The 14,243-nt window shown below is 32.0% G+C and overlaps 2 long non-coding RNA genes across 4 annotated transcripts; both read left to right on the forward strand.

Moving 5' to 3' along the window:
• Positions 1-2,991, forward strand: LOC110871011. 3 transcript variants are annotated; one of them, XR_004865010.1, is made up of 3 exons: positions 1-314; positions 1,057-1,870; positions 2,639-2,751. It is a non-coding gene; the product is annotated as an uncharacterized LOC110871011 (long non-coding RNA). The 3 variants fall into 3 exon arrangements; XR_002553424.2 differs by lacking the exon at positions 1-314 and adding an exon at positions 2,836-2,991 and having other exon boundaries at positions 404-1,870; positions 2,639-2,690; XR_004865011.1 differs by lacking the exon at positions 1-314 and having other exon boundaries at positions 438-1,525; positions 1,611-1,870.
• Positions 2,992-11,333: 8,342 nt separating this feature from the next.
• On the forward strand, positions 11,334-12,395 carry LOC110871010. The gene is made up of 2 exons (XR_004865012.1): positions 11,334-12,054; positions 12,138-12,395. It is a non-coding gene; the product is annotated as an uncharacterized LOC110871010 (long non-coding RNA).
• The last annotated feature ends 1,848 nt before the right edge of the window (positions 12,396-14,243 follow it).

Genomic DNA, 14,243 nt, shown 5'->3' on the forward strand with positions numbered 1-14,243 from the left:
GCTACAGTATTTGAGGGTATTTTTGTAATTTGAAACCTCATGCAATTAGGTTATCCACGCGTCTGATTTGGTCCTCTGTTCCCCTCTTCGTACTCTCCAGACCAGAACAGCGTGCGCACCACCGCCACTACCGACTCCCTTCCATCTGCTACTACTGATCATCGTTGATTGACACCACCGCCAGTACCTACCCTATTCCGTTCGCTGATTGAAGCGGCCTACCGATTCCAAAGCAGGTTATTATATCGATGCTCCACCGCCAGTACCGACCCTATTCCGTTCGCTGATTGAATCGCCTACCGATTCCAAACTAGGTTATTATATAGATGCTCTAATTACCAGTTTCTTAGTTGTTTCAATCTTAGTGTTTTTCTTCACAAAATTTAAATTAGGCCATCTTTAATTTACTAAATTGGGTTTACTCTTAGGTGAATCATGAATTTTGCGAAAGAATGCATCCAGCTTCCCTCATATTAAACCCTAGATTCTCAGGCTGAAACAACACAAATATGTGTTATAGCTTCACTTTAATAAAGTCTGATGCATGCATTGAATCTATAAATACAGTAAACCAATTGGAAAATCATGGCATATGAGCTTTAATTCATGCAATAAGTTACTCATGAGTCATGAAAAGGCGTTCATAGAAAACACTGAACCTGGTTCTACAATTTATAGAAAAAGTAGTTTAAGAAACAAAACTTTTAAGTAATAGTTGTTTTAGAAAAACAGTTGTTCATTGTAGTTGTAGATTTTCTAGCTAGAATTTTACCCAGTTAAAGAACTCAAGTAGGTAGTTGTAGATTTTCTAGGTAGAATTTTTCCCAGTTAAAGAACTAATTTTTCCCAGTTAAAGAACTCAAGTAGGAAAAAATATGTGGCCTGGGTTTCAGTCAACTAAACAACTAGAACTTCAACCTATAATGACATGGAAGTGAACAAAGAAATAGAGAAACTGTTTAGGAACTGATTTATTTTTAATCATAAAAAAGAAGATGTGCTAATAAGTTATAGAGGACAAATGACAAAACTAACCATTGACTATCACCTAGGTAGGTTTAAAGTGCACGCATAATGCGTGACGCTCACTATGCGGTGACAAAAACACATCAACCCATCAAGTGAAGTGATTTATTGAGATTATGTGAATGTGCACAGTATGAGGTTGTGCCGTTTCGACGCGAACCATTTCGACCTGTACCATTTCGAATCGAACCGTTCCGACACGAATCGTTTTAGCCTGTACCGTTTCGAATCGAACCGTTTTGGTGTGAGTTACCAACAGTCAATGCTTCTCTTTATTTTTTTGTGAAATGTCCTCATTTGCAACCTTTGTATTAATGTGGTTAAGGTAATGATCAGTGGGTTTAAAAGTGCAACCTAGCGACACCAGTGGAGAAACCACCACAGGTAAACGAATGGTAGTTGTGTATCAAGCAGCAGACGCGACAACTTTTAGGGTTCATGGGGTCTGTGATGGTGTCGATCTTGCGATAAACGTTCCCGACAGTTTAGCAGAGTTCAGGTGCGTTTATTTTGCCTTTCCGATTTCTGCCTTTGCCTTTTATGCACTTCTTAGTTTTTCAAGTGTTACATTTTGCTTCCGATAGGTGTGGGCATAGGTCGGGAAAGTAGGACTGTATGAGGAATAGGGTGGGGATGATGAGGAAAATGGTGGTGAGGAGGTGTTTGTGAATGTTAATTATGTGTCGTTAGTGGAAAACGGGGCTGATGAAAGGGTGTTGGGTGATGGAGTTGTGCTTCTGGATGAAGGCAGGAAGAAAGGGAAAAATAGAAGATAAAGAAAACGAGTTACTTTAGTGACGAGAGCGACAAGGATGAACGATTTAGAGATAAGCCATAAACAGAGGTATAGTCTTCCCTGTTAAAATTATATTTAAAAAATGCTCTAAATACAAGGTTATTAAGTATTGTTTTGAATTAAATGATAAGGAAGTTGGTTGTTTAAAAGATACAGAAGAAGCATGCTATATGCTTCAAAGTTAGGACATAGTTCATGGAGATGTAGAGGCCCTGTCTTACTCTGATTTAAATATCCAACTTAACCACATTTAATTTTGTATGCTATATCATTTCATACTTTTATTCTCTGAAAGCATTTTCAAAAATTGTTTCGAGTCGCAATGAGGCTATTATGTTTTTCTCATAGCTTATAAGAATACTCTATGTGCATCGGAAAATGTTTACTACTTTCTTCATAACAAGTAAGTTTAACTATGTAATTTTAACAACCCATGTTTACTACTTTCTTCATAACAAGTAAGTTTAACTGTGTTAATTTTAACAACCCATTAATGTTAATTAGAAATGGGAAGTCCAAACTAAAAAGTCTGTTTACTTATTTTTTATTTGTTATGAGCTCATAGGTAATGAATATTTTAGTGTCAAATATTTTAAGCATTCATTTTCATGTTACAGTACATTGTTATGTTCTGGTTATGCTCGAGCAACCGCATTGCTACTTTAATATAGGTTAACATTAAGTTTTCTTTAGTCAAATAGCCACAAAAATAATTTATTGTCATACCGAATATATTTTTACATAGGGTTTTGCTAAAAGTAGTAAGGCTGTGGATATTCGTCATCTGGTATTAATTGTTGTCTTCTGGTTGTGCAGCTTATTTATACAAATTACGGGTGGCATCACAATTTGATATATTCCGTCTTGCGTAAGATTTTGTTTCCTCTTTTATAAGTTTTTTTTTAATCTAGGCAGTGGGTTGATTTAGTCGTATGTCGTATGCCAAATGTATTCCTTTAAGATAACGTGAAGATTGATGAACTTGATGATTGTTGTTATATTGGTGTTTTTAGGGGAAGCTGCTGGCGAAGTGGTTAGAGAGTCGTGAAGTGGGAAAAAGACATTTCAGAACAGAGCAATTTGCTTCTATTTTGTGTGAAACTATGTTGTTTCTAATTCGTAAGTTGAGCAATTGGTAAGCCCCAGCCGCAACGCGGCAGGGGTTAATCCTAGTTTGAACCATAATATATCGAGTGTGTACAAATTGGTTCAGAGGAGGAATTATGGATTCAAATGGCTTTAAGCAGCTTTTCAATTCACATTGAAATCTATGGATTCAAATGGCTTCAAGCAGCCTTTCAATTCACATTGAAATCTTAAACCCCTAATAGTAAGGTTTTGCCCTAATCAAATTTCTAGCCTTGTGCTAGAAGCATGTCTGGTTTCGGTTCAACTCATAATACTTATAACCAACACAAGGACAATAACTACTAATAGTTATGGTTCTCTTTCTGAAATATAACAACCATATGATGGTAAACTACTTAATAGAAAATGAGTGGTCCTAAAGGGGATATCCTTATGTTTAATTTGTGACTCAAGAATCAAAAAGTTAGAAGTTTAAATCATTTAAAATACAGAATATTATGGTGTATTTATCTAAAAGATTCAGAAATTATTGTGCAAAAAACAAGTTAATAAAATATGACTTCATAATTGATACATAAAATTTATAAATACCGAATAACACTATGTTGAAATTAATCTTGTCAATACTCAAAAGTTGGAGGATACTAAATGGTTTATTTTTATTCGTATTTTATTTTAGTTGGAAGATTTAAGATTTTTACTAGTTTTATTATACTTGGTTTTCTTATAAGAGTAGGTTACTTGTTCTCCAAGAGTGTTGTTTAGTATGCAAAAGGATTATATGTTTATGGTTTATATACCTTCAATTTTAATTAAATTGTTTTTTGTTGTTAAATCCATTGTTTGATTATATTGAAGTGTACCTGATTTCCAGCAATTGATATCAGAGTGGTTTATCAATTTGGGAGGTTTGTCAACGGCTATCGAATAGAAACACCGCGAAGTTAATTTCGTATAATATCATACTCTGGCCTTCAATAAGTTTTATGATTGTCCAAGTTTTTGGGCAAGGTATCACAATTGTATTGTAGTACTTAATACGATTTGCTTGGTACAACAATATTTAAAACAAATTGTCGAATCTTTTTAGTTAACCATCCTAAAGAAATTTTATGAACACACAATTGAATTCTCAGGTATATGATGCCGATTATGACACCAAATGTGACTATTGAACAAGTGGCTAACACATAACAAACTGTGATAAGAAATCGAAGAAACTTTCTTGGTTGCATCGTGAATTTTGGCAAAATAGAATGTTCTTCTATCTCTTTACGTTGAATTTGACTCAGTTTCTAACAAAATATGCTCATTGAAGGGGACATTGATGATTAAACAAAATATAGCTATATACATATCAAGATTCAAAAAAGTCGAACATGTTTCAAGTAGTTCAAAATGATGAAAAATGTTATATATATTTCCGAAAATATAAATCCTAATAAAAAATATACATTGACAAAACGTGTTTGAATAGAAAAATCATTTTAAAATATTAGAGTTTAACATAAAAATCATTTTAAAATATTAGAGTTTAACATGGTTAAAATTATAATAACTATAAGCTTTCAGGCGATGGTTCAAATTAAAACCAATTTTAACGTGAAAACTCGAAAACTAACTAAAAAAACCTAAAAAACACACAATTTTTTTTTTCAAATTTTAATTAAAAATCGTTAGTTTTTTTATATAAAAAACTTTTTTTCAAAAAAAAAAAATTTATAGTGCACATGTGTAATAATTCACATGTGTAGTACACATAAAAATGTGTACTATTACACATGTGCACTACAAAAAAAATTGAAATTTTTTTTATATACCAAAAATAGCGAAAATTGGTATGAAAAAATGGTATGTTTTTTTAGGTTTTTTTAATTAGTTTTCGAGTTTTCGCGATAACTAGTGGTTTTTATTTGAACCTTCCCCTAAGCTTTCATAAGTTGACTTGGCATAATTTTTAAATGAAATAAAAAACTGATCATTTAATAAAACACAAAACAAACATCATACACGTTTAAAAAATTTCATAAGGAGCCATTTATGGTACAATAGAATTAGGTTTCTTTGTAAATTTTGGACTTTATTATATTCTTTTTATAAAACCTTTTTGAATATCATAAGAAGCCATTTATGGTAAAATAAAAAAAAAAACTTTTAGAATATCATAAGGAGCCATTTATTTATGGTAAAATAGAATTAGGGTGCTTTGTAAATTTTGGACTTTATTATATTTCTTTAAAAAATCTCTTTGAATATAATAGAATTACTTGTTTAATAGAAAACAAGGGGGCTGATGCTATATTGGTTGTAGCAAAGGTGTTGATGTAAAGCGGACATAAAAGACCGAGTATTAAAGTAGAAGAACTTCTGGTCTTACTTGGTATTCAAGATCTAGAAGGAACTTGACAAGATTTGAGGGGTGATTGTTGGAACTAATCTTGTTAATACTAAAAAATTGGAGGATGATAAATGATTTAATTTTATTTATATTTTATTTTAGTAGGAAGATTTATGATTTATAGTAGTTTTATTTTATTTGTTTTTGTTATAGGTGTAGGCTACTTGTTCTCCAAAGGGCTATTTAGTATAAGTAGACATTATATGTTTGTAGTGTATGTATCTTAATTTTTGTTTTTGCTATAAACCGGGTTCTTTTCGTTTTCGGATGCTTGGCTTGTTCGAATTTTATAATAAAAGCCATTTCTTATAACAAACTACATCTGAGTGTCAGTGTATTATATCCATGATTTTGTAGTGCTAAAAGTCAAGATTCATCTTATGCTGCTAAGAAATATTGATCACTATATGTAATTTTGTAGTGCTAAAAGTCAAGATTCATCTTATGCTGCTAAGAAATATTGATCACTATATGTAATGGAACTAGACTGCAAATGTTGTCATTGGGTAATCGTGTTATAGAAGCGCTAATAAAAGCCTTTTCTTATAACAAACTATATTTAAGTGTTAGTCTATTATATCCATAGTTTTGTAATACTAAAAGTCAGGATTCGTGTTATGTTGCTAAAAAAATGTTGATCAGAAAAGTGGTATATGTAATGGAACTAGACTACAAGTGTTGTCATTGGGTAATCGTGTTACAGAAGCGCAAATCATATCTGGAAGTAAAGTTGGCCATCATATTTATATTCCAAGAATGAGTTTGACACCTTCAAACAAAAGAATTCCTTTCAAGTTACGAAGAAGACAATTTTCTCTTGATGTGTATTTTCCAATTAAAATTCTCTGTTAAATCATATTGCATAAGGGTAATTTAGTCTTTTTATCCATTTATTTAAAGAACATTTTAACAAATAAAACAAAAATAAATTTAAATAATTAACATATATATATATATAATATGTGTGTGGATATATTAAATGTATAAATAAAACCACCTCTAATCAGTCTAGATCTCTTTTTTATCTCCCTCTCTCCAGCTATCACCACCAACCATCTCCGGCCACCACCCTCAACCACATCCAACGATCACCCTCTAACACTCTCAACCGCTTCTCTATCGATCATGCTTTATCTATCCCACGACTGTTACAACTATCTAGCCACCACCAACAAACTTCACTTCCAGCCACCACCCTCCCAACACTTTCAACAACAGCACCACCCACATATATATGTAGTATCGTTTTTGAATAACTAAAAAATGCTTAGATGTCGCTGGAAATAGCTAAGATCTCGAAACTTTAACATAAGATCTTAGAGACTCACTTCTGTTACTAGTTGGAAATAAATAGAAGCACTAGAACTCGTGGGAAATAGTCGAAAGCACTAGAACTCGTTGGTGATTCTAAACCATCAATCCGATGTTGTTAATCTTTTGTGAAGTCTTGCAAATTGATGCTACTCTTCTATCAAGTTCCAAACTTACTCTTGTTACTCTTCCGTCTTATGTCAAGTCCGGCAAAACCGGATGGTGATTTAATGAATAAACCCCAAATTTTAGCAAGAAATAGAAAACTCCAGAATGTGAGTCTTGCTAAAGATTTGGGGACTCAATTTTTCTCCTATATCAAAAGTAAACAATTAATGATGACTCAATTGAGTAGATTTGGGGATTTTTGGTTGTTTACTTAATTTGGGGGATTTTTTAATTGTTGAGTTGATTTGGGATTTTTGGTTGTTGAGTTGGGGATTTTGTTTATTGATTTGGAGAAGATATTGGTGGAAACGACAGGAGTGGTGATGGTGGTTATAAATGATGAAGGGTTGTGGCGGTGGCAGGTGATGTGGGTGGCGGTGGTGGGCTCAGGCGAGATGGTGATGGTGGTTTGTTTCAGTCAAGATTCTAGTGGTGGTTTTCGTCAGAGATGGCTGGAAGGGCGGTGGTGGTGGTGATAGAGAGCAGATAAGGAGAGATAGGGTTAGAGAGAGGGTGGAGGAGGTTATAGTCTGAAAAGGTGAAATGACAAAATAGCCCTCTAGTGCAAAGCACATGACTAGATTTAACAGAGAATTTTAACTGGGTTAAGGTTAAAGGACAACGTGTAGTATTTTGAAACATTTGATACAAAAGTATAAAGATAAAGGACAATATTTGTAGTTCACTCTTAATTTTAGATAAAGATGGTAAAATTTCACACTGAACAACAAATATTGTATACAAAGAAGTTTTTTTGAGACTTGTGAGTTATAGGTATATACTTTACTTTTCAATCATATTAGTTTATTAACAGAAGTTTTATCTGTGCCAATTTTAAGTTGTATCTAATCTCATAATTTTGTTTGACATTTCCTAAGTATAATATTTCCTTTATTGTTCAACTCGTATAATATACAGGTTACTAACCTAATTTGATAATAAAAGCCATTTTTATAACAAACTATATCTTAGTGAGTGTATTATATCCATGATTTTGTAGTCAGATTTTTTTATTTCCCAATCATTTATAATGTATTTAATGTAATATATACTAGTTTTATTAAAGTCGTGCGTTGCGGCGAAACGGAGTAAATGATAATGTAAAACAAAAGTTATTTTAGAATGAAGTTTGTTGTTTAGATAGCCAAATCATCATAATCGGTTCAATTCATTATCGTACCATTTTATGATACCAAATATATACTCTAATTTGAATACAAATTCATTTTTGACAATATTTATACTTGAATGTCGAAAAATAACCAAGCAAAAATACGTATTTAGGTTTTTAGAAAAAGTTAACGAATGTATTTTATTTAAGAAATATCAAATTAAATAATAAAAGACATATGATTTAATAATAGAAAAAGAATTATTATAAAGAAAATGTGATTTAGAAAAAGAAAAAAATATATTTGAGAAAAAAACAATTATTAAAAATGAAAGGCCATGTAACTAAGAAAAAGAAACATGATTTTAAAATAAAAAAAAATATTAAAAAAGTTTATGAAAGTAAGGCATTAAAAATAGAAAATATGATCTTAATAAAGGAAAAAAAATTATAAAGAAAATGTGATTAAAAAAGAAAAAAATACATTTAAGAAAAAAAGCAATTATTAAAAAATGAAGGGCCATGTTACTATTCATGTCCTTCACCACTAATATATATATATATATATATATATATATATATAATTAGGTGTTGCCTCGTCCGCGTTGCTAGGCGATGGCCAAATAATTCTCAATTAATTAAAAAAATAGTACCATAGTTTTGCTACAAAGAAAAAGTAAAAAGAGTGTTAAGCAGCTCATTGACACGATTTTTAGCTGGGGTCAAAGTCATATTTTTATTTTTAGTTAGGGGAAAATCAATTTTTTTTCCCGATGGTAAAATCCTAATTTTTAGCTAGGGGAAAACCATATTTTTTATTTGCACCGGGGGCAAAAAAACGTAAGTTTGAATTGAGGGTGATATCGTAATTTTGAACCGAGGGGAAAATCGTAAATCTTAGCTGGGGCAAAAAGCATAATTTTATTTTGAATTGGGGGCAAAGACGTAATTTTAAACTGGTGTAAAATCGTAATTTTGAGTCGGGAGAAAAACAAATTTTTATTTTGAAGTAGGGCGAAAACGTAATTTTAAAGTGGATATAAAATAATAAACTGGTGTTAAATCGTAATTTTGAGCCGGGGGAAAAACAAAATTTTATTTTGAACTGGGGCGAAAACGTAATTTTGGTTGAGGGTAAAAGCGGAATTTTTTTACCAAGGGCGAAATCGTATTTTCGGTTTAGCTGGGTGTAAAGTAATATTTTTATTTTGAACTGGGGAAAAATCGTAATTTTGAACCAAGGGTAAAATCGTAATTTTGATGTAGGGGAAAACTATAATTTTATTTTTAGCTGGGCGAAAAAAGTAAATTTAAACTGAGGGTGAAATCGTAATTTTGCACCGAGGGAAAAATCGTAATTTTGAGCTGGGGGCAAAAGCATAATTTTATTTTGAACTGGGGGCGAAGACGTAATTTTATACTGGGGGCAAAACCGTAATTTTAAAGCGGGTATAAAATAAAAAGTTGAGGGTAAAGTTGTAATTTATGAACCGATGGCAAAATCGTAATTTTGAGCTAGGAGAAAAAGTTGCTGGCAAAAATGTTATTATATTTTTTAGTTAGGAGAAAAGTGTAATTTTAAACTGGGGGCAAAACTGTAATTTTAAAGTGGATATAAAATAATAAAATGGTTTGTCCAATAGAAGATAGGCGGCCGCCCATTTCGACCAATGGCAGAGAAACACTATTCCCTACCATGGTAAATGTATATGTTGAAAATGAAAATGGTTAAACTACTTATATCAACATTTTTTGTCTCTTTTCACAAAAAAACAACATAAAATTACATATCATATTTGGTAATAGACTAATGACTTTTAAGGTCTCTTCATGATAGTTATAACAAACAAAAGTTATATTATATTCAGTTAATAAACTCATGATAGCTATAACAAACAAAAGTTATATCATATTCAGTTAATAAACAAATCATATGATAAATATTCTACAAATTGATTGAAATTGCAAAAAATATGATACATATATTATGAAGATTTTAGCGTAAACTAAAAATATATTCTTCTAAAAATAGTTTCTACCATATTTGTATATCTACATATTTATATAATACCCATAAAATTCTTAAATTTTGGAGAATGATTACAGATGCTTTAGAATATCCAACCTTCAAAAGTGAATAATTTTTTTTAATGACAATACTTACTTACTCTTAATTTACACCAAATTTAATTCTAAACTACTCATTGCTTGATATTGAACCCAAGACCTCCCCTTAAAAGATAAGAGTCTCTACCAAGTGGGCTTGCCCCGTATTGGCTTCAAAAGTGAATAAATGGATAAAGCATTACTTTACATACAAATGACAAGAAAATAAATGTAAAGATTTGTACTCGACATCTTAAGATACTATCATTAAAGAGACTTAATCAAACATGTAACAGAATCTATTCATGTGTATAACCCGTTGTGTTGCATGTTACTTGGATCTTAATATGAGGATGGGATTCAACATTCAAAAACTTAAAGTATACATTGGTTTATTTAATAGATAAAGAGGTTGCTTTAATAATATTATATACACTTGTTTAAGGTTTGCAGAATACGAGCCATAAATTGTGTTATAGAATCAAAAGACATGAATGGAATACACATGAAAAGGCAACAAAATACATTTTCAAAAGAGCAATTCAATGAAACAAGCGTTTTAATATATTATCATTTGCATTTCTTCACTTGAAGCAGTAGTCTCTATATTTTTGTCACCTAAAAGTATTTATTTCTTCACTTGAAGCAGTAGTCTCTATATTTTGTCACCTAAACGTATTTATTTGAAAGAGACAAAGGCGCCCAGCTGCTTTGTCTGGATTAAAAACTGTGCGAAAGATGAATACTTTGGGTTTGTATGGGGTTTTTTGCTAGTCCCCCACTAGCCTCTTTGATATAATTTCATCACTGCCGTTCAAAAAAAAAAAAAAAAAACAACTGGAATTAATAGTGTAGTTTCGATATAAGTTTACAAAGTCTTATGTACCTTCATCTAGTTTCTTGCTAGATTTATTCAACCTCAAGACCCAAAACATTGTTTTTAGTATACTTGGTTTTCTTATTTAAAAGAGTGTTATGGTGCACTTTATTGTCCATTTACCTATCAATCTATCATTAATTGAAATCGTATTCTAATACGAAAAGAATTCAAATCCATTAAGTTTATATAACACAACTATCTTTTATTCAAAAAGAAGGTATGTGTAGACCAAATACTTGTATTAAACGCAACGTATCCTTCTTGGATCAAAAGGGCAAATCTTGATATCTATTTATTTTCCATTCTTAGTGGTCATTATTCTCTTCACTTCTGTGGGGGTGGGGTTGTGTCAGTAAGTATTCAAGCTTTGGGTAATTTTTGGTACTTTGGATTGCGATTGCTAACTGTTCTAGTTACTCTCTCTCTCTCTCTCTCTCTCACACACACACACACACTTAAGTTTTGTAATTAATACTCATCCCTTCTTACCTATCTCTCCTCCTATAAATAGATAACCCTAAACCCTTTCTAGATATGCATTTCTGAAGAGAACCCTTCATAGCTATGGGTCTTTAAAGTAAACCCTTCATAGATATGAGTCTATGAAGAAAGCCCTTCAGAGATATGGGTTCTTGAAGAAGACCATTGATCATAGCTATGGATTCTTGAAGAAAACCCTCTTTTCTTTTTCTATTTTTTGACATATAACCTTTTCTTTTTCAACTTCTTTGTTCAACTGGATCATGTTTTAAGTTTCTTGTTCTATCATTAAACCTAATCACTATATGTAGCTTAACCTTCCACTTTTATTTTCTTGCTGGAGAAATGAAAGCAGATCTCAAGTGACAGTCAGTTCTTGCTGATGGAGCATCATCAAGATTCACAAAAGACTCTACTTTTAGGGTTTCATAAGCTTTTCTTGTTCTTTTACTTAATAAAGAAAGAAAAAGAAAGTGGTTTATGGGCCCCTTGATGGTTTGAGAATCTTGATGATGCTGCAGCGGCAATTGCTGGCTAATTATGATCTTTAAAACTGGATTATGGTAAGTTGTGACCATGTAGATTTAATCTTAAAATATAAAATATATCCATCACCATTAGTGTGTGCGTGTGTGTATATTTTTGCAGGCTGTTTATTCTGTTGCTTTTTGAGCCACATCTTGTTTATGGTGATATTAAATTTTCCTTACCTTTTTTCATTAAGTTTATTGTAATGACTTGTTTGAGGTCTCTGTGTGGGGAAATCTTTCAGGTGTTGCAGTCATATAAGAAAAAGCAAATCTCACCTGGTGAATTGATGAGTGTGTCTGTACTCTGAACATGAGTGGATTAGCAACTTGTACTGTACAACAGGATATCATGGGATGCTTTTGAAGAGATACCATTAGGTGTTGCAGGATATCATGATGGTCTACTTTGTGTTCTTGGATTTGCTATGTGAAGAGATCCCATTACTAGATTTTAATTGTCATTGTTTATATCTTTAACTAGCTACAACTAGTTTTTTTTTACTGTTATTAATTATATTATTAGGGTTAGGGTTCTTAAAGAAAAATCACAAAAAGTGTTGTATTAGATCTCTTATGCCTACTAAGTATGATGATCTATAATAAGCAATAAAAGGTCGGATTATTTGTCAATAAGACGATATCAAAGACTGCAATCAATAAACCCTAAACCAAAGCGTTTTTTACTCAAAACTCTTTTGAGATTACAGACAATACAACCGGAAATCAGAGATAATACAGTCAACAACTCTCAACTATAATGATCATTAATACATGACCACCACTAACACTCACAAGATCTCACACCTAAACACTGATTCAAGGTGGATCCGATCTAAAATACAGAAACCCTAATTGAAGCTTCTAGAGAGAGAAACGAGAGAACAGTTGTGAAAAAAAAGATATCTCTGAATGAACTGATAGCCAAAGTCACTAGCTATATATATAAAGCCCAATTAGGGCAACACGTTTGTTATAACAAACTTGACTTCTTGACTTCGAGCAGCTACACACATTTATAAGCCCAAAAGACTTATTGACTTCCAGCAGCTACACGCATTCAACTTTAAGCCCAACATCTTTAAGCCCAAGTCTCCATATGCAATAACAGCCATTACGATCACATGCCCATTATAACAAACATATTAAAAACTAAAGACTTAAAAATAAGATTTAAAAATAAGTAATAACCTGATATTAAACTAACTTATTATTTTAACACCCCTCTCAGTTTAATACCCAAACACATTATGTATGTGAATCATTGAACACAGATCATCTTGTTGACCAATTAACAAACCTTTTGTCATTAAATCTGCAAGTTGATCCTTTGAACCAACTTCAGCCGACTTTGTAACCCCTTTAGAGATAAATCTCTCAAAAAAAGTCAACTTCGAAGTGTTTAGTCCTGTCGTGAAACACATGATTTGCAGCAATTGATAGTGCGCCCGTATTATCACAAAACAACTTAATTGGTAAATTTGCAACAATACCCAACTCTTGCAACACATTTTTAACCAAATTACTTCACAAGTTGCGGCACACATAGATCGATATTCAACTTCTGCTGAAGATCGAGATACCGTAGCTTGCTTTTTACTCTTCCAAGACACCAACGAGTTGCCCAAAAAAATGCAAAAACCAGTTATCAACTTTCTAGTATGCAAACATTTTGCGAAATCTAAGTCGACATATGCAGTAAGGGTTGATACCGACCGCTTACTAAACAACCCCCCCCCCTTTCCAGGTGCAGGTTTCAAGTACCTTAACAATCGAAAAGCAATTTTTAAGTGAGCATTGGTAGGACTATGCATAAACTGACTCAAGAAATGCACTGTATATGATATATCATGTCTAGTGTGGGCAAGATAGATTAACTTGCCAACTAGTTTTTGATAACCAGTAATGTTATCAACTAAATCACTATTTTCTGTACACAAGGATGTTACTACATGATTCTGCCCTATAGGATTACTAACAGGTTTATAACCACTCATGCCATACTTTGTTGGTAACTCCAAGCAGTATTTTCGTTGGGACAAACACACACCAGTATTAGATCTAATGACTTCTATCCCAAGAAAATACTTCAAGTTTCCTAGGTCTTTAATTAAGAACTTAGATCTATGATGGTTTTTTTATAGCATCAATCTCTATAACAGAATTGCCAGTAATTACTATGTCATCAACATATACTAGTAAATATAAAGTAACATATTTGTCAATTTTGTAAAACAATGAATGGTCACATTTACTTTGACTAAATCCTAATTCACATAGCACAGCAACCAACTTTGTATTCCACAATCTCGGAGCCTGGTTTAATCCATACAACGATTTTTTTAATTTAC

Source organism: Helianthus annuus, chromosome 8 (genome assembly GCF_002127325.2).
Source record: "Helianthus annuus cultivar XRQ/B chromosome 8, HanXRQr2.0-SUNRISE, whole genome shotgun sequence".
NCBI classification, from domain to species: Eukaryota; Viridiplantae; Streptophyta; class Magnoliopsida; order Asterales; family Asteraceae; genus Helianthus; species Helianthus annuus.